Raw genomic sequence first — 26423 nt, 5'->3', positions numbered from 1 at the left:
CGCGTCCGGAGAGTCGCCGCCCAGTCCCTGTCCAGACCTTTCCAAGGTACCGGCTCATTATCATGAACTCACAGACGTTTTCTGCAAAACCAAGACGACTGCGCTTCCTATGAGTGCGCCATCGACTTGCTACTCGGTACCTCTCCTCCCAAGGGCCGCGTATACTCTCTGTCCGCGCCGGATCGCAAGATCATGGAGGAGTACATCCGGGACTCCTTGGCGGCAGGGATCATCCGACCCTCCTCTTCGCCTGCAGGAGCGGGATTTTTCTTCGTCGGGAAGAAGGATGGACGCTCCGCCCGTGCATATTTGGTGGTCCCGTTCGGACTGACCAATGTCCCGGCCGTCTTCCCGGCCCTCATCAATGACGTGCTAAGGGACATGTTCAATCTGTTCGTGTTTGTATACTTGGATGACATTCTCATTTTCTCCCGTTCGCTTCCCGAACACATCAAGCATGTCAGGGCAGTGCTGTGACACCTCCTCGAGAACTCCCTATTTGTGAAGGCAGAGAAGTGCGAGTCCCACGCCCCCTCGGTCAAGTTCCTCGGCTACGTGATTTGAGCGGGGCCCATCGAGATGGATCCCGAGAAGGTGAGGGCGGTCATGTCATGGCCCGTGCGGGAGACCCGTAAAAGACTGCAGCAATTTTTGGGCTTTGCAAATTTTTATTGCCGCTTCATTCGCGGATACAGCACAGTGGTCCTCTCACTGCTCTCACCAGCCCCGCCTCTCCGTACAAATGGACAGAGCTAGCGGAGCACACCTTTGTAGAGCTGAAGAGGCGCTTTACGGCTGCCCCGATCTTTCGGGTGCCTGATCGTGAGAGACAATTTGTGGTCAAGGTGGATGCCTCTAACATGGGCGTCGGAGGGGTGCTGTCCCAACGCTGCAGCCAAGACAATCGTCTCCATCTGTGCGCTTTCTTCTCACGCCGCTTGTCATCCGCAGAACGCAACATCGGCAACCGGGAACTCCTTGCTGTCAAGCTGGCTTTGGATGAGTGGAGGCATTGGCTAGAGGGCGCCGCCTCACCGTTCATTGTTTGGACAGACCACCGTAACTTGGAGTACCTGCGATCGGCTAAGAGGCTGAACGCCAGACAAGCTCGGTGGGCTCTGTTTTTTTATCGTTTTAACTTCTCGCTCTCCTACAGGCCGACTTCCCGCAACGCCAAGGCAGACGCCCTGCCCTGTCTCGTGTGTTCCCTGGTGGGGAGGAGGAGCGGGGGCCAGTTCCCACTATCCGTCCGAGCTCCGTTCGGGTCGCGGCCCTGTCATGGGAGATTGAGCGCAATCAACCCGGGCCCAGCAATTACCCGGAGGGTAGCCTGTTTGTTCCGGAAAACCTGCGGGCGCCCGTCCTGCAGTGGGTGCAGGACTCGTGTCTGGCCTGTCATCCCGGGGCTGCCCGCACGAGGTATGTGGTAGCCCAGCGCTTCTGGTGGCCCACCTAGAGAGATGACATCCGCGATTACGTTCGGGCCTGTCTCATCTGTAACTGCTGCAAGGCGTCGAATCGTCCTCCAGCCGGATTACTCCAACTGTGGCCCGTTCCCCGGCGCCCCTGGTCCCACTTGTCGATTGACTTTGTCACGGGCCTTTCGCCCTCGGAGGGGAACACAGTGGTTCTTACTGTTGTGGACCGCTTTAGTAAGGTGACCCATTTTATTCCCCTGCCTAAGCTTCCGTAAGCGAAGCAAACAGCGTCCATTATGTTGCGGGAGATCTTTCATCACCACGGCCTCCCGCGGGACATCGTGTCGGACCGAGGCCCACAATTCGCCTCCACCTTCTGGACAGAATTCGGCCACGGCCAGCCTCTCCTCGGGGTTTCACCCGCAGTCTAACGGGCAAGCGGAGCGCCTTAACCAGGAGCTGGGTAAGTCCCTCCGATGCATGGCTGCTGGAGATCAGCGCGGGTGGGCCAAACAGCTCCCCTGGGTAGAGTATGCGCATAATACCCTCTCCAATTCGGCCATGGGTCTTTCGCCCTTCCAGTGCATCTTTGGATACCAGCTGCCTCGTTTCGCCCACCAGGAGCGTAGTGCTGCGTGCCCGTCTGCCTTGGGCTGTGTTCGCCGCTGTCACCAAGCTCCTCCGCTCAGTTGCAGGCTACACTCGCCAGGCGAACAAGCGACGGATGCCGGTTCCGAGGTACAGCGTGAGACAGCGCGTGTGGCTCTCGACACGGGACTTGCCGTTACGCTCGGGATCCCACAAGCTGGCTCCCCGCTTCATGGGCCCATTCCCTATACGCAAGGTGATCAGCCCGTCCACCATCCGCTTGCGCCTCCCAGGTTCCATGAGAGTCTATCCCACGTTCCACGTCTCTCGTGTGAAGCCCGTGTTTGAGCTGGTCTCGGTGTCTGCTGCGACGCCACCCCGGCTCGTCGAGGGGGAGCCGATCTACACTGTCCGTTCCTTGCTTCGGTCGCGCTGCCGCGGCCGGGGGTTCCAGTACCTGGTGGACTGGGAGGGTTACGATGACGCGCACCGCTCCTGGGTGCTGAGCCGCTGGATCCTCGACCCGTCGCTCATCACGGAGTTTCACCGACGGCATACGGACCAGCCCGGCCCTCGGCTGGGTCGTCCGAGATGGACAGTGCAGATGAGGTATTTAGCGAAGCCCTGTGCTCTGTTTTCTTTGACTGAGTTTCTATTGCGCTTTTTTTCTAGAATGTCTGCTGTACGCTCACTTGCTCCTTTTTGCTCCTCTTATTTATTTGTTGTGTTATTTATTCATTATTTATTCAGCACGCTGTTGTTTACTTGTTTTACTTGATTGTCTATTGTGGGCCATGTCTTGTCACCGTGGGATAGGGGGGAACGAAATTTCGGTTTCTTTGTGTGTCTTTGGCATGTGGAGAAATTGACAATAAAGCTAACTTTGACTTTTGGAATGCTTGGGCTAATGGTTTGAAGGCCTAGGTGTTGGTTGGACCTTTGTTTACTTCCGGTTCTTGTTTAATGTCCTCCATTCTTAGTGGCGACACATGTGACGTTGTAGTTGAGGGTTTTACCAACTTGTATTGTTGTTCCATGTATGCACTTGTACGTCGTACTGTATTGAAAGTCTCTGGCTTGACGAAAGGTTTCATGCTCAGCTCTCCGCTTTTATGTTGTACTTCTTCGTACGCTGTTACCTCAGCTTCTGCTGCAGCGCTTTCTTTTTCACATTTCAAAAACAAATGGCCTTAGCTGATCTCTTGTAGGTGAGTAATTCGATGACGCTTGTGAACACCTGCTAGACGAAGGCAGCCGTTTGTGGCACGATGGCTGTCCTCCAGGATACAGTTCGTCTGTGGCTGCGTCAGCAGCTGGTGGTTGCTCCGAGTCGATCTCCAGCACAAAGTTTGCTTTATCTTCGATCCACTGTTCATAAACCTTTAGGTGGTTCTTTCCTGAGCGTAGACTCATGTTTGCCGAATGTAGCTTCGTGTGACTTGAGCCTGCTGATTATACTTGTCTTTTCACTGTACTGTCCTTACGGCACGTGACTGGGTGCTGCTAGACAGCCAGCGAACCAATACAGAAAAACTTCACTCTCAAGGCTTGCTTTTCTTGATCACAAAGTTTTCCTTCCATCAAGGATATGGCAACGCAAAGGGAACACGTGTCAACACATACACAAATGCTTCAGTTTGCTTGCTTTATTTCTGGTTTCGGTTGTATGTGAGTGAGATGAGATGAAATTAAATGCACTGAAATTGAATGGAGTGAAACGAAACGGTAACTGTAACTGTAACAAAGAGAAGAAAAATGCATAGAGTATTAAAGTCTAAATATGACAGACTTGCTCATATTACAAAGCCTACGAAAGCCTCATGCATAATAAACACGCGATAAACATGAAGTGTGTGGTAATTTTTTATTCTGGTATCATGCAATGTATATCTCATTAGTAAGCCTACGTGTGACCGGGTCATGTTCGGGTTAGGTTCGTGCGGGATTGTTTGGGGCTTGGTCCAGTAATGTAGAGTCATGAGCACCAGACAAATCTGGTTTCCATTAACAACTGCTAAGATATACAGCGTGTAGAGTTGGGGAGGCTGACTGGGGGGTCATAGATCATCCAACAGCCCCATGTGCGTGCACCCGAGTGAAGGGAAGCGCGGGGGTATATGTTTTAGGGCAAGACATCTTGGCTAGGGCGCGAGACACTTCTCTCTGACATCGGTTGAATAAAGTCTTTCCCCAATCAGCTGTGTGTGACTGAAGTTTCCTTCCCCAAGCCAGCCACTCTTTCACTGTTTGTTCGGAAGACCAGCTGACCATCGAAGAGAATTCACCACAAGTGAACATGAGGTAGATTCACACATACCGGCAGCTGGCGAAGACACACATTTCGCACTAAATAAGAAAGTCAAATCAAATAAAAAATACAATGACGAATGTTTCTCAAGGCTTAAGTGTTATGAAGCACAAACTGCGTATGATGAGGATTGTTCTAGGTTTCTCTTTTCTTCCCAGTTGCGTCCAAAATCCACTATTACAAAAGCAATGCTCTTGCCTTACTGAAAACCTACGCGAACTATAGACCCAAGGTCTCACTCTGCCTGATTTTTATCTATATATATCACACTGAGAACTTCACACTAATAGACATGCGTCTTAATAAATTCTATATCACAACAAATTTGTGAAATTTAAACTTGTCTTCAACAAAGATATTACAGTTACGCCAACTCAACCCTTTTTATTGCTCAAATCGCATTTTCAGGCTGCGCTGAGCGCCATGGACAACTCCACACAGTATGCGGATCTGGACCGCGGATAGATCTGCGCTATCTGGTGCAGCACCATGGACAACTCCACACCGTGTGTGGCTCAATGCCATTGTAGACCTGCGCGGTAAATAGTGCACGTTCGTAGATAGCGCTCACACGCTTTCGGCTATAGGGAAGTGTTCTTGCTATACAGCACCGTGGACAGCGCTCATGACCTTTTTGATTGTTAGGGACTATGTGTCACGCCCGTGCCAGAGCACCCTCGGCCGGCAACTTCCCTCAGCCGCACCCCTTTCGTTACCGTAATGTCAAGATTCAAGATTCAAAAATGTTTATTCGCCATGTTTGAGCGTGCCAAACAAGGAATTTGACTTCGGTACATCACAGCCTCTGTTCAACATTTAGGTGACTAACAACACTCAGGACGTGTGAAAAATGACAAATATTCTCAAACATCCCCTGATCTTAAACTACCAGAGGGAAAGGAAAAACTCAAAACTCCAACTAGGGGAAATGAGAAACCTTGAGAAGAGACCACAGATGGGAGGATCCCTCTTCCAGGATGACCAGGCTGCAATGGATGCAGAGAGGACACATAGTACAAATAGTGTAGACAATTCAAAAAAGGTGTGGAGAGCAGAATGTTATTGTATAGCAATGACTCTGAGACTCTAAGAGTGGTGTGAGTTCATCAGAGCGACAGCCTGGAGGAAAAAGCTGTCTCTGTGTCTGCTGGTTTTGGCGTACAGAGCTCTATAACGCCGTCCGGAGGGGAGTAGTTCGAACAGACTGCAACCTGGGTGAGAAGGGTCTGTAGAGATGTTACTTGCACGTTTCCTGGTTCTGGACAGGTACAAGTCCTGGACAGATGGGAGGTTGATTCCAATTATCTTTTCTTCAGTTCCGATTGTCCGTTGCAGTCTGTGTTAGGGTTTTCCAGGTTATCTTTATCGTAGGATTATATTGGAATGTAGACTATAATGATTAAATCAATCTTGTCTTGCCCTCACAATGCAGAGTAAGATGAAGTGGTTGCTTCCTCTGCTTGATTGACCAGCTGCAGGGGAAGCAATCAAAGTTGTTCTGTTTCCCACAACAGTGTAAAACACCCCCTGCTCTGATCTTATCAGAGGCCGGGGGTTCACCAAACCTGTCCACTCCCACCCCCACTCTGTTCCTCCTAATAAATATGCCCTTGCAGGGAGGAGACTTTTAGATTTCATTCCTGTAGCGAGTGATCTCTCCACCTGCAGGTGTCTAAAAGAACTTGCCTTGTCTTCTGTGTGCTTCTTGCAAAATAAGTTGGAGTGAGCAAATCTCTAACATTTTGGTGCCGAAACCCGGGACCCTCATACCCATCATCTGGCTGACGGAGGACGACGCGCTGTACACCGTCGACGGGCCAGCGTCCATTAGCCGGACCTGGTAAAGAAAGACCTGGGAAGGAAATTCTTCGCTGGGCCAGCATCTTAGGTCTGCCTTCGTCTGACAGAGGTGGATTGACGGGACCCGGCAGTGCAACGAACCAGGGGACAAGTAAGTTAAAGGCCTAAAGTTGTGTTGTGTTGTTAAACGCGTAACACGTAGAGGTGCACGGGAGCCAGCTTGGGTTCAAGTCCCAGTGGAAGAAACAGGCTAAGAAAGGCAGAGCTTCTTTTTCGTTCATCGAAGAAGTGTGTAGACTCTTCTTGGTCTGTTTTTCCGAGCTGAGGGATCTGGCTTGGGTTAAAGTCCCAGTGGAAGGAACGTGCTAAGAAACACGGAGCTTCTTTTTTGTTAATCAAAGAAGGGCGTAGATTTTTCTTTGTATGTTTTTCCAAGCCAAAGAACAGCTTGGGTTCAAGTCCCAGTGGAAGAAACGGGCTAAGAAAAACAGAGCTTCTTTTTCTTAATTGAAGAAGGGCGTAGATTTTTTCTTTTGTCCGTTTTTCCAAAGCTGTTTGGGAGGGTTTTACACCCATCCCTGGATAGGCCTAAAAAAGCGCTGGAGTTTGTGTGATTGAGTGTGTGACTGGTAGGATAAATTGACTAAGAAGCAGTTCTAGCGTTGATCCATGGCAATAAAACAGGATAGTAATTTGTTGAAAGGTCAATTTAAACCTGCATTGAGGATCCTCAAAGAAATAAATAAGTAATAATAATAATAATAATAATAATAATATTTTTGAGAAAAATAAATTGTAAAACCTAAAACTACTAGAATTAAGATGGGAAATAAAAACGGTAAATCTTTACCTCTTGACGGAGATGAGAAGTACATGGCGAGTAGATTTCTTAATTGTATGCAATATATGCCGAAGTGGAAGAAAAAGTATGGAGTAGAAAGGAAGTTGAGAGTTCAAGTGGTAAAGAAATGCAACTTGCTTCTAGAAAATAAATAAATAAAATTAGAATGTGCTGTCCTCGTGTGCATGGGAGGGACCAGCTCATGATCGACCACAGGAAATGGCCAGCCTGTGACGAATCATTGGTGCTGGGAACTACCTTTTGCGTGCGAGAGCTGTGCATGTGTGTGCGTATATGTTAAAATGATGAACATTGGCTAAAGTTTTAGTATAAAAAAAATTGCTAGACTGTGGTCTATCCAATTTGCACCGCAGAACAGAAATGATTTTGAAAGATAAAAATGAGAGGAAAAAGAGAGAAATCTGTTTGCAAGCAGAAACTAATCCACACTAGTGCATGTTAAGTGTCGAGCCCACATGAGAAATTCGAAGAAAAAAAAAATGACAGAACATGCTTTCAGGAATTGGAAGAAGCTAAATTGTGAATTTAAGATTTTGCAATGCTACATTTAATAGGAATAATTGATTGGTTGTGTTATAAGATTATACAAAATTCTAAATGCAAGCTGAATCTGAGAGATTGAGTTCTTCAAATTTAAAAACAAAGAAAAAATTCAGATTAATTTGCCAATTGTTTGTTTTAGTTAAGTTTTTTTTGAATTGGTGGATTGTTCTACCAGGAAACCTGAGTTGAAAATGATATATGAATGTTGTGTGGTGAGCTTGGATGAATTGGGACCAATGTGATAGAAAGACTCCTTTTTGGAGACTGTGTGTGAGATGCAAATGAACATTGATGAATGATAGCCTGAATGAAAAGAAATTACAGGTTGAATGGTTGAAGTTGTTGGCGACTACTATGGAAAATTAGTAGAGCGACTTTGATGAAAGAGTGATTTTGAGCAGGTTGAATGTTAGAAAGAAACACGTAGCTTTTGGATTGATAATTAACTACAGAAAAAAAACTGGAGAACCAGTAACACATGTAGAAGATGTGTGAACTGGGAAATTGAGAAGCGTTTTGGACAGAAAGTCAAATTAAATGATGATGGAATCGTATGTAGTAAAGAACGCATTCTCCCAAAAAGTTTGTCAAGGTGTGAGGCATGGGCGTTGCCAAGCCTCAAAAGGAGGGAGTGAGTAGGACAGATAGTGGAAGATAGTAATAATACAACACTTTATGACAATGAATTTTCGAATACATTTGGTGTTATACTGTGGTAATTTTTTTTATTCTGGTGTAGATAGGTTAGCAACACGAGAGATTTAGAGGTTCAAAAGAAAGACAGTTAAAAGAAAACATTTTTGAATTGGAAAATTGCAGGCTAACAGGAACATAAGAACGATAAGAACTACGAGAGTTGCAAACAACAGATGAAGAGCAGTCCTTGGCAGATTATATGATCAGGACGCTCAAACTGTGTCAAAGACAAATTTACTGCCGCCTGATCTTTCCTCCTCACAGGTCGACAACCCCATCAATCCAGGAGACTGGGTCTACATCAAGGTCATAAAAAGAAAGAACTGGGCCAGCCCGCGGTGGGAGGGACCGTTTGAAGTTTTGCTTGCTACTCCCACGGCGGTAAAAATTTCTCAACGGCCCAGCTGGATTCACCTCAGCCACTGCAAGTTGCAGAGAGTGCTGGACCCCTAATTCGGAGTGGTGGGGAAGGCTGACTACAAAGTGGCCCCATCGTTTAGGGTGAGGCGTCTCAATGTTGGTGAAGAATTCATCGATCCCCACTCCGCTAGGCGAGGGGATGTCCCGGTGTCTCTGCCATCCTAGTAGCAACGGGGCTCCATATGCCAGATGGATCCTCTGCTGCGTTGTGGTTGGAGCGTGCTATGGTCTATTGACTCATCTGAACAGACCAAATGACAATGTTGCCCGTGGTAAACGATGGTCACATGATGAGAACTTTGAGGACTGGTCATGGGACCCCAGAAACCCATACGAAACCAACACTTGGTACCGGTAAGTCAGGTTCACTGTGAGAGCTCACACACAGGAGGGATGCTATGTGTGTTCCAAACTCCCCCCTTCCTCCACACAAGTTCGCTTGGAGGCCAGAGCAATGAATGTCACTGAAGCGAAACGTATGGCATCCATGGGAGGAGTTGGATATCAACGCCGAGCAGTCACAATCAGTGATGCCGACCCATCCCACTCTGGACTTGCAGACGGTGCCTATGATGAACACTTCTGGGCAAATCTCAATGTGACTGTTAGAGGATGAACAATACCACAAGTGGCCTACACGGAGAGACCAGCTGGAGTGAATTACACATGTTACATCCAAGGTAACAAGACCCACGTCTGCATTAATGACGACTGCTCTCCAGGAGGAAACTGGATGGGAGCTTTGGACATCACCAGGATGAGAGAGCCGTTTTCAAGGTGTAAGGGCTCTACTACCGACATGGCTGCACCATCGGACGGGACCTACTTCATCCAGAGTTTCAGAAGCACTGCCTCACCTGCATCCTATGAGTGCACGTGCCTGTTCAGAACGGATCGTGGTTTTGTGGTCACCAGAGTTGTCCGATGCAGCCTGCCAACTGGACACGAGTGTGTGCGCCAGTGTGTGTGACAGAGCACACCTACAGACTAGAACATCATCAGCTGACGAAAACACGAGCACATATACAACTTCTTAGGCGTGGCAGATGTGATAATGATAATGAGACGTGGATTGCGTAGACTGTTCTGTTGAGCATGTTTTACAGAAACTTGATGATTTGACCATCGAAAATGCTTCGCAAGTGATGGATACAATGATGTACTGTTTCTGTGTTTTTCTTTTTATTTTTTATTATTCTTAGCATTCTGGTCGCCTGTGGCAACGGGGCCGTGTAAGAATTTTCCTGCTAATGACATCTGGCCAGCAGGTTTTTCGCTTACACAATAAGTTTGATCTGGGGTATTGAGGTAATGCCTCATCTTCACTGGAAAGTGTTGCTATCATTGTTTGTTGTTTTTATTTTTACCATTCTACTTTCTTCATTATACGTATATATATATATGTGTTTTTTTTTTCTTCTTGCTTGTCTTTGTTGTTTGGGGTGACATAATCATATGATAAAACAGGAGGGAGATGTTAGGGTTTTCCAGGTTTTCTTTATCGTAGGATTATGTTGGAATGTAGACTATAATGATTAAATCAATCTTGTCTTGCCCTCACAATGCAGAGTAAGATGAAGTGGTTGCTTCCTCTGCTTGATTGACCAGCTGCAGGGGAAGCAATCAAAGTTGTTCTGTTTCCCACAACAGTGTAAAACACCCCCTGCTCTGATCTTATCAGAGGCCGGGGGTTCACCAAACCTGTCCACTCCCACCCCCACTCTGTTCCTCCTAATAAATATGCCCTTGCAGGGAGGAGACTTTTAGATTTCATTCCTGTAGCGAGTGATCTCTCCACCTGCAGGTGTCTAAAAGAACTTGCCTTGTCTTCTGTGTGGTTCTTGCAAAATAAGTTGGAGTGAGCAAATCTCTAACAGTCTGTGCTTGTCTTGTTTGGAGGTCGATCCAAACCAGACAGTGATGGAGGTGCAGAGGACAGATGATGGCAGTATAGAAGGTCTTCAGCAGCTCCCGCGGCAGGGTGAACTTCTTGAGCTGTCACAGAAAGTACATTCTCTGCTGAGCCTTCTTCCGGACAGAGTCTATGTGGCTGCTCCATTGTCTGTTACCTGCTTCCTCTGTTACCTTGTGTATTTAAGCCCTTTCCGTCTGTTTCTCCCTGTCGGTGTCTACTGTTCTGTTCCGTCCCTGTCTGTCCCATTGTTCCTGTTCTTGTCGTCTGGTTTTCCCTCAGTCTGTCTGGAGGCTCACGGTCAGAATTTTAGCCTTGTCCCAAGTGTACTTCTGTCTGTCTGTTTGCTGGCTGTGAGTTTCTCTCCCGTCTGTGTCGTCTGTTCCCCACCTGCCTCCCTTCCAACTCCCTTTCCCTTCAATAAATCCTGGTTCATGCTGCATTTGGTCGCCCTGGCTCAACTCATTTCGTGACACTATGATAAATTAACATTACAAAATAGCAAACGGTTATTAACGTATGTTCCTCCCTCCGGCGTTTTGACAGTGACGGACCAGCTAAAACAACGCCAAACTCATACCAGTCTGCTTCAGCACAACGCCGGGTTAAATCTTTGTCTGAACGTTTTGTCACAACAGCATCACTTTAGTGCAGTGTTTCCCAACACGTGAGAGATGTTCCGTGGGAAATTGTCCAACATTAAATACCGAGCGAATTGTAACAGGATTACCAAACCACAGGTCAGTTTCCGCAAGGCTAATCGTGCATGCGTGGCAAATCGGAGAATTTTGAGATTTCATGTTGTGGCATCGGCACATACTCAATTTATGTGTGTGTTGCTGTTAGTGTTGGCTCGTGAGTGAACGATTCGTTCAAAAAAGGTTGGGAAACACTGCTTTAGTGTGTGGTGTATATGTTTTCGTTTCATTATACAGTTTATCACGTTTCTGACTACTTGTTTTGATGCATATTTTGGTACAGAACTGATGGCAGGCTTTTCAACCTTAACAGGTTCAAAGCCAAAACCAAGATCAAAACCACCACAGTTGTGGAGCTCCAGTATGCAGACGATAATGCCATTGCAGCACACTCTGCAGAAGACCTGAACTCCTTCGCTAAGGCATACAGAGCCCTGGGTCTGACCGTGAACATCAAGAAGACCCAGGTGCTACATCAACCCCCACCCAACCAGCCATCTACTCCGCCCATCATAAATGTGGACAACACTGCACTTGAATATGTTCACCACTTCCCCTACCTCGGCTGCCTTCTCTCCTCCAAAGCGGACATTAACTCTGAGGTCAACCATCGCCTGAGCTGTGCCAGTGGAGTGTATGCCAGACTCCGGAAAAGAGTCTTTGTAGACAGAGACCTCCGGGCTGACACCAAGCTCCTGGTTTACAAAGCTGTAGTTCTCCCAACCTTACTTTATGGGGCAGAATCATGGACAACCTACAGCAGGCACCTAAGAGCTCTTGAACAACACCACCAGAGAACCTTGGGAGTACAGACGCACAAACATCAGCGTTCTGGAGGAAGCCAGGATACCGAGCATCACCACTTTAATAATGCAGCACCAACTCCAATGGACAGGACATCTCATCCGCATGGCTGACACCCGCCTCCCCAAACAGATGTTATACTCCCAGCTGGAGAGAGGTCCGCGAGCCCCGGGCAGGCAAAAGAAACGTATTAAGGACAACCTCAAGACCAATCTCAAGAAATTCCAAATAACATCTCAGGACTGGGAGCGCATCGCCTTCAACAGGAACTGCTGGAGGGCAGCGGTGCAAGAAGGTGCAGCACATCACGGAAAGGAACTCCGCCGTGTCGCAGAAACCAAACGACAACTCTGTAAGGAAAGACAAAAACAGGCTCCAGCACGACAGGTACCGGATGGCCAAGCGGAACGCGGCTTCGGCGGTTGCGGAGGCAAAAACCCGGGCGTGGGAGGAGTTCGGTGAGGCCATGGAGAATGACTTTCGGACGGCTTCGAGGAAATTCTGGTCCACCATCCGGCGTCTCAGGAGGGGGAAGCAGTGCAACGTCAACACTGTTTACAGTGGGGATGGCGTGCTGCTGACCTCGACTCGGGACGTCGTGAGTCGGTGGGGAGAATACTTCGAAGACCTCCTCAATTCCACCTACACGCCTTCCATTGAGGAAGCAGGGCCTGGAGACTCTGAGGCGGATTCTCCAATCTCTGGGGTCGAAGTCACTGAGGTAGTTAAAAAACTCCTCGGTGGCAAGGCCCCGGGGGTGGATGAGATCCGCCCAGAGTTCTTAAAGGCTCTGGATGTTGTGGGGCTGTCATGGCTGACACGCCTCTACAACGTTGCGTGGACATCGGGGACAGTGCCTCTGGATTGGCAGACTGGGGTGGTGGTTCCCCTCTTTAAGAAGGGGGACCGGAGGGTGTGTTCCAATTACAGGGGAATCACACTCCTCAGCCTCCCTGGTAAGGTCTATTCAGGGGTGCTGGAGAGGAGGGTCCGTCGGGAGGTCGAACCTCGGATTCAGAAGGAGCAGTGTGGCTTTCGTCCTGGCCGTGGAACAGTGGACCAGCTCTACACCCTCGGCAGGATCCTCGAGGGTGCATGGGAGTTCGCCCAACCAGTCCACATGTGTTTTGTGGACTTGGAGAAGGCGTTCGACCGTGTCCCTCGGGAGGTTCTGTGGAGGGTGCTTCGGGAGTACGGGGTGCCGAGCCAACTGATAAGGGCGGTTCGGTCCCTGTATCACCGATGCCAGAGTCTGGTCCGCATTTCCGGCAGTAAGTCGGATTCGTTCCTAGTGAGGGTTGGACTCCGCCAAGGCTGCCCTTTGTCACCGATTCTGTTCATAATTTTTATGGACAGAATTTCTAGGCGCAGCCGAGGCATTGAGGGGGTCCGGTTTGGGGACCTCAGCATCGCGTCTCTGCTTTTTGCAGATGACGTGGTGCTGTTGGCTTCTTCAGGCCGTGATCTCCAGCTCTCGCTGGAACGGTTCGCAGCCGAGTGTGAGGCGGTCGGGATGAGGGTCAGCACCTCCAAATCCGAGTCCATGGTCCTCGATCGGAAAAGGGTGGAATGCCCTCTCCGGATCGGGGATGAGATCCTGCCCCAAGTGGAGGAGTTCAAGTATCTTGGAGTCTTGTTCACGAGTGAGGGGAGGATGGAGCGTGAGATCGACAGGCGGATCGGTGCAGCGTCGGCAGTAATGCGGACCCTGTACCGGTCCGTTGTGGTGAAGAGAGAGCTGAGCCAAAAGGCAAAGCTCTCAATTTACCGGTCGATTTACGCTCCTACCCTCACCTATGGTCACGAGCTATGGGTCGTGACCGAAAGAACGAGATCTCGGATACAAGCGGCCGAAATGAGTTTTCTCCGCAGGATGTCCGGGCTCTCCCTTAGAGATAGGGTGAGAAGCTCGGTCATCCGGGAGAGACTCGGAGTAGAGTCGCTACTCCTCCACGTTGAGAGGAGCCAGATGAGGTGGCTCGGGCATCTTATCAGGATGCCTCCTGGACGCCTACCTGGGGAGGTGTTCCGGGCATGTCCCACCGGTAGGAGACCCCGGGGACGACCCAGGACGCGCTGGAGAGACTATGTCTCTCAGCTGGCCTGGGAACGCCTTGGGATCCCCCGGGATGAGCTGGATGAAGTGGCTGGGGAGAGGGAAGTCTGGGAGTCCCTCCTAAAGCTGCTGCCCCTGCGACCCGACCCCGGATAAGCGGAAGAAGATGGATGGATGGATGGATGGCTCCAGCACGACCACAACCCACCACCACTTTCCCCTGCCCACACTGCACAAAAATATGTGGATCCCGGATCGGCCTCTACGCCCACCTGCGGACCCACAAGTAGACGACCCTGAGAAAAAGACAGTCATACTCGTCCCGAGTGACCGCCGATGATGATTTGTTTTCGTTTCATTATACAGTTTACCACGTTTCTGACTACTTGTTTTCACGAGTGAAACTCGCAGTTAAGACTGTTCGTGTTGCCGACGCAATATTCAGTTTGCCCACTAAGGGGCTGTAGAGCTATGCTATAGAATTCACGTTGATGCACATTCATGTGTATGACTGTACGTAATATGTATACATGTTTTATTGTTTTAAAGAAACAACGAAACGTTACATTTTGTAATGCTTATGTTTATTTTTGTCATTTCAGTCTTACAGAAGGATTGTAATAGAAGAGTTGACAAATAAAGCTGAGGAAGAACAAAAGAAAATCGTCACCAAAACGTCTAGACTTCTTCGCTATTACCTGGCTGTTAGCTACCTGTTTAGCTATTCAGAACACAGCGAGGGCAGAAGAACATATTTTAAGACAATTTAACAGTATTGCAAAATATCAAACGGCTATATACATATTTTAAGGTAATTTAACCGTATTAACAAATATCAATCAGCTGCATACATATTTGAAGGTGAATTTCTAAACACCGTAAACTTGAACAGCAACACAATAAAATGTGACTAAACATAAACATGACTACTCAGACTCATTTTCACTCTCTGTTTCAGAGTCAGATGTAGATGTGGATGTAGTTGATACAGAGCCTATCTCTGAGTCAATGTTTTTCTCTCCACCCTTGGACTCCTTCCAATTTAACAGCTCTTTCCATTTTGACAACTTGCCTGAAAGTCCAAGTCTGACATCTGGCTCGCCCATGTCCTATTCCAGCCTCGATGCATTCTCCCGGCTGTCGGTAGCGGGCTCCTTCCAGAGCGACCACTTGCCTGAAGGACCAGGTCTGCCATCCGGCTCACCCATGTCGTTTACCTGGATTGCCTGTGCCAATCTCTCGACTTCCATGTCTTCCTCTTCATTCTGGAGCAGAGATACGTTCTCCCATCGATAGCTTCCTCCTCCTTGTCCCTCTCAGAGGAGCTTTCCTGGTTGTCCTGCTCCATTTGCTTCACTTATGATGATTTTGGAAAGAACAAGATAGGTCGGTTTAGTGTTGACTGAGAAAATAAGAATATGCAATGAAGCCGAAGCATATGCTGAAGCAATCTCAAATACTTACCTTGTACTCTCACAGGCAGCGTAGTCGAAATTTCTAACGATCACAGTATGTTTTTTCGGATGCCGTATGCTTGCTCCACATTTCTTTCTGGGCCGACAACGTAAAACATGTTGCCTGTCGTCCGGTCGTGACATGCTTTTATTGACGTCCACGTTTTCGTCTTGGCTAAGACTGCGATCAGCCTATAGCAGGAGGGTCCAAACATTTCGCAAAGCGGGCCACATTTGCTTCGATGAAAATGTATAGGGGTCGACCATTCACACCGACATTCCTCGAACCATTACCATTGTAAATGAACTTGTAAATATGTAACTACCGTATTTCTTCTAATTATCGCCCAGCAGGGGGGTGGGCGATTAATAGAGAACACTTTGTGTCCGATCGCCGAGGGGCACTGAAATGGGCGATCTGTATATTTTCCTTATGTAGTATGCAATACCTGCATCTCACTGGTGTTCTTAACACTAGAACAGCGTCTGTTTTGATCTACCTCTAACAGCGGGGTGCGTCAATTGACGCTCCATCGATGCGACACGTTACCGTCGCACATCATATGTTGAGCACGTCATGTTATCGCGATCGTCTTGTTCGAGCGCACGCCCCGATAATGTAATTGTGTGAGGATATTGTAGCGGAGTGACGAGTGTAATTGTATCATAATATAGAGATGAAGAGAACAAAGTCCAAGTCGCATCAGCCTTCAAAAGAAAGAAAGCAGGCTGAAGCGCCAGACGACCCGTGTACATCACAACTTCAAACACAAAGCACGGTATTGAAATACCCTACAAATATATAGTTTATGGAGAAAAACAATTTTAAAGTGACATTCGACGTGCTGTCAAATAAGTCATATTTAAACTTGCGTAATGACGTCGGCATGTGGCCGTGGAGGAAAACGTAAGTTTTGGGGGGAATTTTTAGCAGCATGGCGATAATTAGAGGTATTAAAGGAATGGGGTCGAAATACAAAAAGTCCTGCCTAGCTACAAAAACATATGCTCAAACCTCATTGAATAAAGTACATAAGCGGACAAGTATATTTACATATTAAATCAATAAAAGAAACATTTTAAGCATATAATTATACCTACACACCAAATCAATAAAAAAGACATAACTAGACATTTTTGATAAGTGGTAATGAGAAAGGTTTTTATAACTTTATGATCTGATATATATTTCTGAGCACTTTGAAATAAATGTTTTTTGATATTGCCTGAATAGCTTAATGACCCTTAAGGAACTGTTTAATGCATGCCTGATGATTTTCTAAATCACGGACACTGCCAAAATCGTCTAAAAATGTTCAGTACTTGATTGTATCTTATGTTTTGACTAATGCTAGACGCCAGTTTTCGATTACTACTGAACGTTCTGGACTTTGCCTAACAAAGAAAAGATATGGTTGAAAGCATGATTAAACTAAGAATATGATAATGTAAGCAAGTACATGGAGTATCAAAAGAACAAACAAACAAAAACATGGTAAGTGTACAAACTTTGCATAGTCAGGGTGTCACGATCGGATGGAACATGGAGCAGGATGACCAAGTGCAGCTTGGACCAGGGTCGACAGGGACGGCAAACAGAAACAGACTCGAAACAGACAGGAACCACAAGGACAGCAAACGTGACGACATTGACGATCCGACAGGCAGTGAGGGGCAGACAGGACTTATATACACGATAGGTAACGAGAGGCAGGTGGGAATAATCACACTGATCATGGGCACAAAGAAGGGGAGGGGCGAGCACACAGACACACGAACAAAACTATGACACGATCGGGGACGAGTCATGACACAGGGAACATTAATAAATTGATGATGTCACAGCCAAAAGCTCACATACTTCCGTACAAAATGACAAAATTGAAAGAATGATGAATGGATGAGGTGCGACAGTGTATGTGCAAGAATGGAGGAGCAATTTTTACAGGAAGGTCACTTGGAGATAAAACCAGCAGGTGCCAGAGGGAGACAGCCAAGCCAAAGATGATCGTCAAGGCTGAAAGACGGAAAGGAAAACAACAGCCCCCACACATCGAATCGCCCATAATCAGCACCCAACCCCACGGAACCAGCTCTCACCGAACCAGCACCCACTCCTATGGAATCAGACTATCCTGCGAACTTGCCCCACCCCAAAGACTCATCACCCATTAAACTCGGCCCACACTGGCATGTGCAACTGAATATAAGCTGACCAAAGAACCTTGAACGTTGCCTTTCTGAATAGAGACTTTCTGCTCTTTAAGGGCCCAGCGCTGTATTGTACTTTCCTGAAAACAGAGCTTTCTTGACAAAAAATGTGATTGAACTCAACCAACCCGTGTAAATCTAATTTCTGCTTCAGTGTCTTAGCATTTTCATTAATCTGAAGAAATAAAATGAGCACGCAGTGAGTAAATTGGATAACAGGTGATTGGCAATGGCTTTTGCCGTGAGGCGCAGATAGCGCTAAAAAGAAGCTAAATTGTGGACAAAATCCAACAGTATCAATGTTTTTTTATTTAGTATGTCATCGCTAACACACTGCGCGATTATTAGAATATGGGCGATAATTAGAATAAATACGGTATATCCTTTGCTGTCTGCATATAGGTTGATATTGCAAATGTGTCACGTGCTGGCGCCACCTGCGACAGGACCACGCCCCCCTGTCAGTGGATTCGCCGTCACCTGCCACGGGCTCATGGACAGCGCCGCCAGCGCAGACCCGAGTGTCAGTCTGTCCCGTGATGCTACGCTCATCTGTCCCTGAGAAACTGACTTCACAATTCGAATCCGCAGGACTGCTTGTCCACCACAGCCAAATCGCCGCTCCAGCACCAGCTATTCCCATCATCCCCTTCCATAATAAAGTCTCTGTCGCTACGAACTTGGCTGTACTGTCCGATCCCTTACAGTACAGACTGACCAACGCTATGCAGCCAGTGAACGACGAGACGGCATTGAGCCGACTGGAGCGAGCCGAGACCGCCATCAGCTGCCTGTCCGCCGACATCCGGAATCTGATCGAGGTTGGTCAACAACAACAGCTACAGCAGCAGGAGATGGCCCAAGCCCTGCAGAGACTGTCGGTGGCTGCGTCCCCGGCTGTCACGGCACCCCCCCCAACCCACCTCACGGGTGAGGCGCGGCTGTGGGGTCTGCCCGAATACGAAAGGATGGCCACAGCTTGCGATTCATTTGACGCCTTCGCGGAGGAATTCTGTTCGACCTGGGCTCCGCCGCCGAAGACGCCACCGAGGAACTGGCGACGCTGCGTCAAGGTAGCCGATCGGTCGTAGAGTACGCAGTTAAGTTCCAGACGTTGGCCGGCAGCAGCGGATGGAACACGCCGGCGCTCGTTAGCACATTCCTCAACGGCCTCGCTGAGTACATGAAAGGCGAACTGGTTTCTTACGATCGCCCGCGAACCCTGAAGGGCGCGATGGACTCGGCGGCCCGAGTAGACCGGCGGATCCGGACGCGGCGGCGCGATCGGGAAAGGAGGTCCCCGCGGAACCCGCGTGGTCACCTTCCTCCGTCTGCTGGGGACCCACCAACCACACCACCCGCCGAGCCCATGGATCTGGGAGGGGCTCGGGTTCCCTCGGAGGAGCACCATCGACGCCTCTCACTGGGCTTGGGTTTTTACTGTGGGGAAGGGGGTCATCGGGTGGCGGGGTGCCCGTTAAAAGGCCGGAGCTCACGCGGCGTCGGGGGATCCGCGTGAGCTCTCCCAGTCCCAACACGCTCATGCTACAGGCACGTGTCCAGCTTGCGGCGGGCGACCTGAGCGTAGCAGCCTTGGTGGATTCCGGCGCGGAGGGGAACATCATGGACATTAGCCTGGCACGTCAGTGGGGTGTCGGCTTCCTCCCTCTGAGCCCGTCCATTCCCACACGTGCCATTGATGGCCGTCTGATCGGCGAGGTCGTTTTCTTGACGGAACCAGTTAACCGCGATTCTGCTAGTCGCGGTATACATCCCACCTTCCAACATCGAAGGAGACAGGATCGCGGCGCTTGGTGAACTGTACCAGGCTGTCAGTGAACAGCAAACAGCGCACCCTGACGGTTTCACCATCTTCGCTGGAGACTTCAATCATGCCAACCTGAAGTCTGTTTTCCCGAGGCTTCACCAGCATGTTCCTTTTCCGACACGTGGAGACAGCTTCCTGGACCTAGTCTACTCGGCGCAAAAGGGAGCTTTCAAAGCCACCCCATCTGGGGCTTTCTGACCATCTCACCGTTTTGCTTTTGCCCGCATACAGACAACTGGTAAAGGCATCCAGGCAGGTTCGGAGGCAGGTTCGAGTGTGGCCTGAGGGTGCCTCCGATGCACTTCGTGACTGCTTCGACACCACTGACTGGGACTTGTTTAAGCAAGCAGCCACCTACAACGATTGGATGGATATAGAGGAGTATACTGACTCTGTTACCTCTTACATCACGAAGTGCATCGATGATGTGACTTGCTCGAAATCCGTCGTCACTCGCGCGAACTGGAAGCCGTGGCTGACGGGGGCTGTCCTCAGACAGTTGAGGGCCAGGGACAAGGCTTTCAGAGCGGGGGATGAGGCTGGCTTGAGGACAGCGAGGGCCGACCTGTCCCGAGGCATCAAAGAAGCGAAGAAGGCGTTCTCGTGCAAGGTCTCCACCCACTTCAAGGACAGCAAAGACGCACGTAGCCTTTGGCGGGGCATTCAGACCATCACGGACTACAAGCCCGCGCCGAGGAGCTGTGAGGGCGACGTCCGTCTGCTGAACGATCTGAACCGCTTCTTTGCTCGCTTCGACGCCCAGAACAGCACTTGCCCGCTGAAGACCACTCCCCCCCCCCACACGAGCAGCCCCTGCGCCTCTCTGCCGACGGTGTGAGGAGGGCGCTTGCCGCTATTGACACCCGTAAGGCGGCGGGCCCTGACAACATCCCGGGTCGAGCGCTGAAGGACTGCGCTGGGGAGCTGTCGGGTGTCTTCACGGACATCTTCAACGTTTCCCTGCAGCAGGCCATCGTCCCCTCGTGTTTCAAGGCTGCCACCATCGTTCCTGTGCCGAAGAAACCTGCACCGTCCTGCTTCAATGACTACCGCCCTGTGGCACTGACGCCCATGATCATGAAGTGCTTTGAGCGGCTGGTCATGGAGCACATCAAATCCGTTCTCCCCCCCACCATTGACCCTTTCCAGTTTGCGTACCGTGCCAAGCGGTCCTCTGAGGATGCCATCTGCTCTGCCCTCCACTCGGCCCTCACCCACCAGGAGAGAAAGGACTCATATGTGAGGTTGCTGTTTGTGGACTTCAGCTCTGCCTTCAACACCATTGTGCCGCAGCGACTCATCTGCAAACTCGACGAGCTGGGCCTCAGTACCTCCCTCTGCAACTGGATACTGGACTTCCTCTGTCAGAGGCCTCAGGTGGTGCGTCTTGGCGACAAAATCTCCGCCAGCATCACGCTGAGCACGGGGGCCCCCCAGGGCTGCGTGCTCAGTCCATTGCTCTTCACCCTGCTGACGCATGACTGCACTGCGACCTACAGCGACAACCGCATAGTGAAGTTTGCTGACGACACGACTCTGGTGGGTCTCATCACGAAGGGTGACGAGACTCGGTACAGGTCGGAAGTTGACCTTCTGACCACGTGGTGCAGGGACAACAAGCTCCTGCTGAACGTCAATAAAACCAAGGAAATCATTGTTAACTTCCGGAAGGGTCACACAACACACCTGCCGCTGATCATCGACGGTGCTGTGGTGGAGAGGGTGAGCTGCACCAAGTTCCTGGGGGTGCACATCAGTGAGGACCTCTCCTGGTCCGCAAACACCTTGTCACTGGCAAAGAAAGCTCAGCGCCGCCTGTACTTCCTGCGGAAGCTCAGGCGTGCATGTGCTCCTCAGGCAGTCCTGTCTACATTCTACCATGGCACCATTGAGAGCGTCCTCACCAGTTGCATCGCTGTCTGGGGTGGTAACTGTACTGAACAGAACTTGAAGGCCCTGCAGCGCATAGTGAATACGGCTGGTAAGATTATTGGTGCTTCGCTCCCCTCCCTGAAGGACATTTACACCTCCCATCTCGCCCGCAAGGCAACCTCGATTGCCAGAGATGTGAGTCACCCGGCTCACTCTTTGTTTGACCTTCTGCCCTCTGGGAAGAGGTACAGGAGCCTGCGCTCCCGCACCACCAGACTCGCCAACAGCTTCTTTCTCCAGGCTGTTAGGGCCCTGAATTCGCTACCCCCTTCTGCGTAGCGTGCGGCACTGTTGCGCTATTTTCAGGAATGTCTGCTGTACGCGCACTTGCTCCTTTTTTTTCTGCTCCTCTTATTTATTTATTTATTGTTGTGTTATTTATTCATTATTTATTCAGCACGCTTTTGTTATACTTGTTTACTTGTTTGTCTGTTGTGAGCCATGTCTTGTCACCGTGGGATAGGGGGGAACGAAATTTCGGTTTCTTTGTGTGTCTTTGGCATGTGGAGAAATTGACAATAAAGCTGACTTTGACTTTGACTTTGACTTTGAAGTTACTGCTCTCCGGCAATCACCACGAGACCATCCAGTTTTTTCTTCTTTCCCTCCCAGGACAGCAGCTTATACTGGGGCACCCTTGGTTGCGGCAGCACAACCCGGTGCTGGACTGGGAAGTGGGGGTTGTTCGGCAGTGGAGTGAACGCTGCCATCGGGTGTGCTTGAAACCCACTCGGCAGAGCCCCGCCCAGGTACAGTCCCAACATCTCCAATGTCCCAGCATATTATCACAAACTCAAAGAGGTTTTTAGTAAAGCCAGGGCCACTTTTCTTCCTCCACACCGGTCCTACGATTGCGCGATCGATCTGTTGCCCAGCACCTTCCCTCCCAAGGGACGCGTCTACTCCCTGTCGGCTCCTGAGCGCCGGGCTATGGAGGAATACATCCGGGAGTCCCTGACAGCCGGTATCATACAGCCATCCTCTTCGCCTGCGGGAGCGGGGTTTTTCTTCGTGAAGAAGAAGGAGGGCACGCTCCGCCCGTGTGTTGACTACCGGGGAATAAACGAGATCACTGTAAAGAACCGATACCCTCTGCCTCTTCTTTCTTCCGCCTTCGAGAGCCTTCGGGGTGCCACCATCTTCACAAAGCTGGATCTTTGCAACGCCTACCACCTGATCCGCATCCGGGAGGGAGACGAGTGGAAGAAGGCTTTCAACACCCCGAGCGGACACTACGAGTACTTGGTGGTTCCGTTTGGGCTCACCAACGCCAGTCCCTGATAAATGACGTGTTACGAGACATGCTGGACAAATTCGTGTTCGTTTATTTGGACGACATCCTCATCTTCTCCCGCTCGCTACCAGAGCACATCAAGCATGTTTGGGCGGTGGTGCGCCGCCTCCTGGAGAATTTGCTCTACGTGAAGGCAGACAAGTGCGAGTTCCACGCCTCCTCTGTCAAATTACTCGGCTATGTGGTGCGTGAGGGATCCATCGAAATGGACCCTGGGAAGGTGCAAGCGGTCACCTCATGGCCTGTTCCCGAAACACGCAAGCGGCGGCAACAGTTCTTCGGATTCGCGAACTTTTATCGCCGTTTTATCGGTGGATACAGCACGGTGGCCGCGCCCTTCACCTCCCTTACCAGCCCCCCCTCCCCGTACAAATGGACGGAACGGGCAGAACAGGCATTTCAGGAGCTTAAGACGAGGTTCACATCCGCTCCCATCCTCTGAGTCCCCGATCCCGACATACAGTTCGTGGTCGAGGTGGACGCCTCGAACGTGGGTGTCGGGGCAGTGTTGTCCCAACGTAGCCGCCAAGACGATCGTCTCCACCCGTGCGCCTCCTCTTCTCGCCGCTTGTCAGCCTCAGAACAGAACTATGACATCGGAAATCGGGAGCTCCTCGCCGTCAAGTTGGCCTTGGGGGAGTGGCGGCATTGGCTGGAGGGCACCGCCACTCCGTTCACTGTCTGGACCGACCACCGCAACTTGGAGTATCTGAGATCGGCCAAGAGACTGAACGCGAGACAAGCACGGTGGGCTCTGTTCGTTGACCGGTCTGAGTTCTCTCTTTCCTACAGACCGGGTTCCCGTAACGCGAAGGCGGACGCCCTGTCGCGTTTGTTTCCTGGTGGGGAGGAGGGACAGGGTCCGCCTCCCACTATCCTCCCGAGCTCGGTTCGGGTGGCGGCTCTTCCATGGGAGATTGAACGCCAAGTGGAAGCCGCATCACGCGATCAACCCGGCCCCAGCAACTGCCCGGAGGGTTGCCTGTTCGTCCCTGAAGGCCTGTGGTCGTCCGTCCTGCAATGGGCGCACGACTCACGCCTGGCCTGTCATCCCGGAGCTGCATGCACGAGGTACGTGGTGGCACAGCGTTTCTGGTGGCCCGCCTGGCAAGTGGACACCAGCGATTACGTCAGAGCCTGCTCAATTTTTAACCGCTGTAAGACATCTACTACCTTGCCGGTCCCCCAGCGTCTCTGGTCTTACCCGTCGATCGACTTTGTCACGGGCCTTCCCCCCTCGGAGGGAAACATGGTGGTCCTCACGGTGGTGGACCGTTTCAGAAAGATGACGCATTTCATCCCTCTGCCTAAGCTCCCATCTGCGAAGCAGACTGCGTCCATCATGGTGCGGGAGGTATTTCTTCACCACGGTCTCCCACAAGACATTGTGTCAGACCGAGGTCCACATTTCGCTTCTACCTTCTGGGCGGAGTTCTACTGACTCCTCGGCGCCACGGCCAGCCTCTCCTCGGGGTTTCACCCTCAGTCCAATGGTCGAGTGGAGTGCCTGAACCAGGAACTGGGCAGGTCTCTCCGATGCATGGCCCCCGGGGATCAGCGCGGGTGGGTCCAACAGCTTCCCTGGGTAGCGTATGCTCACAATTCCCTACCCAACTCGGCCACGGGACTTTCGCCTTTCCACTGCGTTTTCGGGTACCAGCCACCCTTGTTCGCCCAACAGGAGCGTGGTGCGGCGTGTCCGTCGGCCCAGGCTTGTGTCCGCCGTTGTCATCGTACCTGGGCGAGGGCCCGGGTCATTCTTCTCCGCTCTGTTTCAGGCTACGCCCGCCAGGCGGACAAACACCAGACGCCGGCTCCGGAGTACAGAGTGGGGCAGCGTGTGTGTCTCTCGACGCGGGATTTGCCAATGCGAGCGGGATCCCGCAAACTGGCGCCCCGCTTTGTTGGACCGTTCCCTATTCAGAAGTTGATTGGCCCATCCGCAGTCCGTCTTCTCCTTCCAGAGTCCATGAAGGTTCACCCCACGTTCCACGTGTCCCATGTGCGGCCCATCCATGACAGCGGGTTGGCGCCGGCGCCCGTTCCGCCGCCGCCGCCCCAGCTCGTCGATGGGGGTCCGGCTTACGCTGTCCGCTCCTTGCTCCGATCGCGGCGGCGCGGTCGTGGCCTCCAATACCTCGTGGATTGGGAGGGTTATGACGACGCGCACCGCTCCTGGGTTCCGAGCCGCTGGATACTCGACCGTTCGCTCATCACGGAGTTCCATTGCTGTCATCCGGACCAACCGGGTCCTCGGCGCGGGCGCCCGAGGAGGGACGAGGGGACCAGGGGTGAGGGTCCGGGGAGGTCTTGTCCGCCGGTACCAGGGTCTTTTGCTCCCGTGTCCGTCGATCCTGCGTCTGGCGAGGTGTCGGACGTTTCGGCGGTGTGCTGACCCCCCCACCTGGTCGCTCGGGGTATTTCCTTCCTTTTTTTGTTTTTTGGTTCCTGGGGACGTCGGGAGCCGTCCCTTGTGTGGGGGGGGGTTCTGTCTCGTGCTGGCGCCACCTGCGACAGGACCACGCCCCCCTGTCAGTGGAATCGCCGTCACTTGCCATGGGCTCATGGACAGCGCTATATCAGCGCCGCCAGCGCAGACCCGAGTGTCAGTCTGTCCCGTGATGCTACGCTCCTCTGTCCCTGAGAAACTGACTTTACAATTCGAATCCGCAGGACTGCTTGTCCACCCCAGCCAGATCGGCGCTCCAGCGCCAGCTATTCCCATCATCCCCTTCCATAATAAAGTCTCTGTCGCTACGCACTTGGCTGTACTGTCCGATCCCTTACAAAATGAGAATCTGTTGTCAATTGCGCTCCCAGAAAAGATTAAAATAATAATAAATTAAACACAAACTTTATGAAAGTTGAATGAATTTTTCATTAGATGTATTAAATCTGTTTTATTATTGTTATTGTTGTATTAGTAAGAGGGGTGATTATTTGTATTTGTGACTGCAGTAAACAGGCCAGGTTGCATCATGTTTGATTTTTAATCCAAATTAAATCATTCTTCATTTTAACTTCATATGCAACAAATTACGTCATAATCACAAAATAATAATCCATAGTCTTTTTGTTGTTTGCGATCACTGTGAGTGGGCAGCGCGGACGCGTAGTAGTGTGTAGAGTTAATACGAAGCAGACAGCTCTCACCAGTAGTCCATGTTTTTTTTTTTTTTTTTGCCTTTCCCTGTGCAGCGTCACTTGCAGCGTCTCTAATTCTAGCGTCGCCTTAGCCCGTGGTGTGTGGACATTTGAATGAGGAAGTGTCTGTATCACTGATTATCTTGCAAATGGTCACTTGTGTGCGCGTGAACTAGGAAGGGACGGAGTAGACGTGCTCACAACTGATCATGAGCGCTGGCTCATGTGCGCGTTTCCATTAGGACGAGTTTCATATCTGCGGCTCACTCTGGGACGCGCAGGTCCCCGTGACAGTGTCAGCGGGCCACTTATTATAGATTTTATGACACAATGCTTCGGGACAGTTTCAATGTAGACGCGGGCCAATTTAGACGCGAGCATTCCGACAACGCGGCCCAGCGAATCAAGTTTTTTTCTCCAGCTGACGGATGGCATCCTGAAACTGACACACCACC

At 50.5% G+C, this 26423-nt stretch overlaps 1 long non-coding RNA gene across 1 annotated transcript in view; it reads left to right on the top strand.

Annotated features, from left to right (window-relative positions):
* The window catches only part of LOC137839769 (uncharacterized), a 203226-nt gene that overhangs the window by 85807 nt on the left and 90996 nt on the right, over positions 1-26423 (top strand). The gene's annotated exons all lie outside the window — the stretch shown is intronic.

Source organism: Syngnathus scovelli, chromosome 20 (genome assembly GCF_024217435.2).
Source record: "Syngnathus scovelli strain Florida chromosome 20, RoL_Ssco_1.2, whole genome shotgun sequence".
In the NCBI taxonomy this organism is placed as follows: Eukaryota; Metazoa; Chordata; class Actinopteri; order Syngnathiformes; family Syngnathidae; genus Syngnathus; species Syngnathus scovelli.
Note: the sequence above shows the minus strand (reverse complement) of the source record. Positions and strands in the feature narration are given on the sequence as shown.